Source organism: Hydra viridissima, unplaced genomic scaffold, assembly GCF_058129835.1.
Source record: "Hydra viridissima isolate aposymbiotic clone 2 unplaced genomic scaffold, HvirCarnegie_v1 scaffold_5, whole genome shotgun sequence".
NCBI classification, from domain to species: Eukaryota; Metazoa; Cnidaria; class Hydrozoa; order Anthoathecata; family Hydridae; genus Hydra; species Hydra viridissima.
In genome coordinates, this window is record NW_028324304.1 from 18935587 (window position 1) to 18940471 (window position 4885).

Genomic DNA, 4885 nt, shown 5'->3' on the forward strand with positions numbered 1-4885 from the left:
AAAATGTATAAAATCTTATACTGGGTATGACAGCTGTAAAAAATGTGAAGAACATATTGAATATTATAATAGATTAGATTATTAAGAACTAACTCTTTAATTGAAGATAATAAAAAATTGAAGGCAGAATGCTATTCAGAGCACCAGATTGGTAAATCACCATTATCCGAACTTGGAATCCCAATGGTGAATTGATTTATTCTTGATTATATGTATTTAGTTTGCCTTGGTGTTACAAAAAAGCTTTCGAAGAATTTTATTAGCACTTTAGGTTCTACTGTACAGAGCAAATTTTCTTCAGAGCCACAAAAATGTATGCCATCAGACTTTCATGATTGGCCAAGAAGTTTGGTAGAATTTTTAGATTTTAAAGCAACTCAATTTCGTTTTTTTTTATTATTATATGCAGGAATTGTTGTCATGAAAGGCAAAATGCAACATGATAAATATAAAATTTTATTGGATTTATCAGTTGCTATTCACATTCTTTTTTCTGAGGCAATTTTTAAGGATTACTCAATGGTTTGTTATTCTAAGGATTTGTTAAGATGGGTTTAAGAGTATTTCAAGTATTTGTTTGAAATCACTTTTACACACACACACACACACACACACACACACACACACATACACACACACACACACACACACACACACACACACACACACACACACACACACACACACACACACACACACACACACCATTCCTATTAATATTATTTATTTACTATAGCTTTTGTACTGCTGCAAGTGTGACAGGTAGTATATGATGCATTTATGTGTTACACTCAATGTTGACTGTTGAGTTGGCAGAGTATTCAACCAAATATTGAAAAGTAAATGCTGTTCTCTGTGATGGATCCAGGATTTTTCAGTGGGGTTAGGGGATGATCCTAGGAAACATGGAAATCTTAATTCCTAAAAAAAACTAGTTAAACTTTCTTTTAACTTCTCAAGACGTCAAATTCTCATCTGCGTAGCTGCTTTACTTGGTATATTCAAGTTATAAGTATATTTTATATATTATATAATTATAAGCAAGAAATTATCATTACAGGTGGCAGCTTCTGCTCATGCTTGTGGCAATCACTCCAAAAAAAAGTATATACGAGGCAATGAATTAACTAATTACAAAAGATGTCGCCTCAAAATATAACAAAGGCACTTCTCGTAAGAAAAATTTTTGTATGGAGTTCAAAAATATTTATTCAGTCGTTATAGGTATGAACAAAGTAAATATTTTAATAAAACATTTTAAGAAATGTGACCGACTCATGTTTCAAATAAAAGAATGGTATTTCAAATCCACCTTTTTGAGGTTCAGTGTCTTCTTTAGAGGCAATCAAGAGTCAGCATCCCGACTCGAAAGATATTCTACTCCACATTTTTATCGGAGAATGGCTACGACAAGCTAGTCTGTTAAGTATCCGCGCTGAGAAAAAAAGAACTAAAAATCATAATAAAACGTTACAAAAACTTTGTTCTTACCAGTTTGTCTTTTACTATTTTTTTGTAACCACATTAATAAAGAAATGTAGGGTTGTAATTTTGTAAAAAGAGTTACAACACCCTTGGTATTGCTTTCTATTTTAAATTTAAAAATTGACTTCCAACAACAGTTTATTGGTGTATGATGCATTTAAAACAAATCCGTTTGGCCCCTAGACATTTTTTATCAGTGATTGACAGTGGCAGTAAAGTTTATAACTCTTTTAATGATAACTTATCTGTGAATTATTAGAAATTTAGAATGCCATAAAAATCATTAATGAGCATAAGGTTTACAGATAACCATTGAATAATTGCTCAATCACAACTAAATCAATAGTGAATTGGTGTTAAATCAATGGTGATTATCACTGTTTATCGACTACTGATAAGTCGCTACGCAAACACTGGTGATCAAAAATTTACACATACACCAGTGAATAAGCACATAATCACAACTAACAATATGTGTTGAATCACTACTAAATTACCAGTGACGTGCGCATAGGGTAAAATTTGTAATAGTCACTTAAAGGGTTTTGTGAAATTCAAATCTAAAACCTTAAACTCAAATAAATGCAGTATAATTATTATTAGTATTACTAGTATTAGTACAATCATTATTGTTATAATTATTATTATTGTTATTTTTATTATAATTAATATTATTATTATTTTTATTATTTGTCATCATTAATTTAATTATAATGACACTAATAATAATGGTTATCATTATTATCATTATTATTTTTGTTGTTGTTGTTCTTATTATTATCATCATTATTATTAATATTGATATTATTATTATTGTTATTATTATTATTATTATTATTATTATTATTATTATTATTATTATTATTATTATTATTATTATTATTATTATTATTATTATTGTTATTATTATTATTGTTATTACTATTATTATTATTATTATTATTGTTATTATTATTATTGTTATTACTATTATTATTATTATTATTATTATTATTACTATTATTTTTATTATTATTATTATTATTATTATTATTATTATTATTATTATTATTATTATTATTATTATTATTATTATTATTATTATTATTATTATTATTATTATTATTATTATTATTATTGTTATTATTATTATTATTATTATTATTAGTATTATTATTGTTTTTAGTATTATTATTATTATCTTTTATTATATTTTAACTTAAAATGATGAGAGTCACTTGCAGTACAATGTTTTTTTGAGAAAATATTAAAAAAATAACTTTGCAAAACTTTTTTAATGAGAATGTAATAAATGCACTAAAGATTAACAGAGAGAAAATGGTTAAAAGGAAAAGTTGAGAAAAGAAACCAAAAAATCTGCAATGTACTTAAAATAAATATTTCTTAAGTTTAATTCTGCGTATAGAATACAGCCTCACATTCTTTACTCTATGGTTGTACATTAAAGAAATGATAAATACAAATAAACCAAAGTTTTATTATGCACTGGTATCTTTATCCTATTTACTTTCTTCGACAATTAGCACGCCGTTAATTGGGAGATCCTTCATTTTTCTCCTTGGTTTTTAGTTCTGGAGAGATTCTTATCTGGCTCTGCCGGCCTAAGACCTGTTATGTGGGGAGAAATAGTTCGACGTTATTATTCGAGCGAAATCATTTTTCAATTATCGTTGTCATCAATTACAAATAACGCTGGATTTATTTAAGGGCCCGGCGTTACCTTTATGCTCTCCAACGTAAACTTTAATCCAGGGTATTGGCACTTAAAGACTGTCAACTTTATTGGAGTTTTTATGGCCTTTTTATGCATCATATTGGAAAATTTAACTTAAACATGGTTCGCGATTTGTCAAAAGAATTTGACTTAAAGCGAAACGAAGAAAGTGAATTAGAACCATCTAACTATGAGGGAGCTAATCACACCACATTTTACCAGCAATCTGATGAAAAGTTACCTTTAGTTGGTTTTAATAAACAAAAGGAACTTCAAATTAATGTCACTTCATCGTCAACTCATTTCAGCATCTTGAATATTTTAAAAGTTTTGTTTACGTCAATCGACGCTGAATTGATGCTGTTTTGCACGTTTTTTGTTATATTTTTCCTTGTCACTTTTGACATGTGATTGCCGTTGCTTGCTGTTGAGACACTGCATTTGTCTATTTTAGAACTGAATGTTTGTGTTTTCGGCACAGGAGCGACCAGCTTAGTTATTTTGCTGCTGTACATGTGTAAGCCCCTGTCAGACACAAAGTTTTTTGCAGCAGTTTTAGTTGGTTTCATTGTTTTGAAGTATACCAGAGCGAAAGTCTTGAATATATTACTAGGAGTAACGTATATGATATGTTTCGCAGGAGCAGGAATTATTCCGGATGTTACCTCACAAATACTTAAGCCAAACTTGTCAATTCAAAGGTGCAAACATTCGTTGACGGTATTCGTAATTCGATGTATTCTGCCGGTGCCCTATTGGTACTGCCCAGCGCTGCGTTTACTTTTGATTATTCGGAAGTTTTTGCTGCGGTGTATACGGCGTTGACTTTACTCTGTGTTTATTTGCTTATTATAAGAAGAGAGCATTTGTTAAATCCGAAGTTAATAATTTTACGTGAATGTTGTAATTTACAGTAATAACTTCTACCCAGCAAAAACAGTAAAAACTACTACCCAGCAAACGGTTTCTTTAATTTGTACTTTCATTTCTGTAATTTTTACTTTAATTTCTAATAAAGCCATCGCAATACTGTTTATGGATTGTTCTCCGATAAAAGAGTTCTTTTAAAAACAGTTAAAGCTATATTTACAATAAAAATTAGTCTATTAGCTATTCTAAAGAAAAATTAGAAAACTAAGCTTACGCAAAAAAAAAAAAAAAACCTTAACAATTTAGGAAAATCAAAGGCTTTAAAGCAAGATTTTTCAAAAATGACAACTGATACTCATTTCAAAAACTGATATGCAATTTTAAAATGATTACTAATTTAATTTGTCGAACAATTTTCCTAAGTCTCACAGTTTCAGAATATATTGACTTGTAAACTAAGTTATCAGTTTCTTAAAAACCACAGTTGATAAAACAAATCTTAATCATCTCAAAAAAGGCAATAAAAACTTATGCTTAATGAATAATACAAGCATGATGAACATATTCTGAAAGTTTCAGCTGGGAGTCTTTCGGTCAACATTCAACTGGTGCTATCATGCTTTAAACCTTTCTTTAAAAAAATTTAAAATCTCAAACCTAGAAAAAATCATAACTAAAATTATGAATCAAAGTTTTCGTTAACACTAGGGTGGAACGATTTTTTTTTTTTTTCAAAATCAAAAACCCTGCAGCGCTGAAAAGATGCCTTCTGAGGAATCAAAAACGGAAATAAAATTTGAAACAGTTTTAACAAAA

The 4885-nt window shown here is 28.5% G+C and overlaps 1 pseudogene; it reads left to right on the forward strand.

The window, feature by feature from the left end:
• Positions 1–210: 210 nt before the first annotated feature.
• LOC149889172 (uncharacterized) lies at positions 211–4223 on the forward strand (annotated as a pseudogene).
• Positions 4224–4885: the final 662 nt, after the last annotated feature.